Source organism: Pteropus vampyrus, unplaced genomic scaffold (genome assembly GCF_000151845.1).
Source record: "Pteropus vampyrus isolate Shadow unplaced genomic scaffold, Pvam_2.0 Scaffold1001, whole genome shotgun sequence".
Lineage (NCBI taxonomy): Eukaryota > Metazoa > Chordata > Mammalia > Chiroptera > Pteropodidae > Pteropus > Pteropus vampyrus.
In genome coordinates, this window is record NW_011889782.1 from 38,644 (window position 1) to 38,979 (window position 336).

Genomic DNA, 336 nt, shown 5'->3' on the forward strand with positions numbered 1-336 from the left:
AGGCATCCTTTTGCTCCTAATATGTTTCTCCACCACTATAATACATGAAATTCCTCTTTTCGTTATGTTTCTGCAAGCTTTATTTCCATTGATCTGTTTGTCTTATTTTATGCCAACCTGAGATGATACTTTTACAGAAACTCATATTCCCTGTGAGGGTCAATTGTTCCTCACTGTTACTGCTTTGCCCCTCAACTTTGGGTAATTATTATACATTTATATTTTAATTTAAATGATACATATTTTGTCCCATTTTACTGATGCTCAACATTCTTTCATTAAAAGAAACAAAGAAACAAGAGATATAATATTTGAAAACCAGAAAGTTAGAATTAC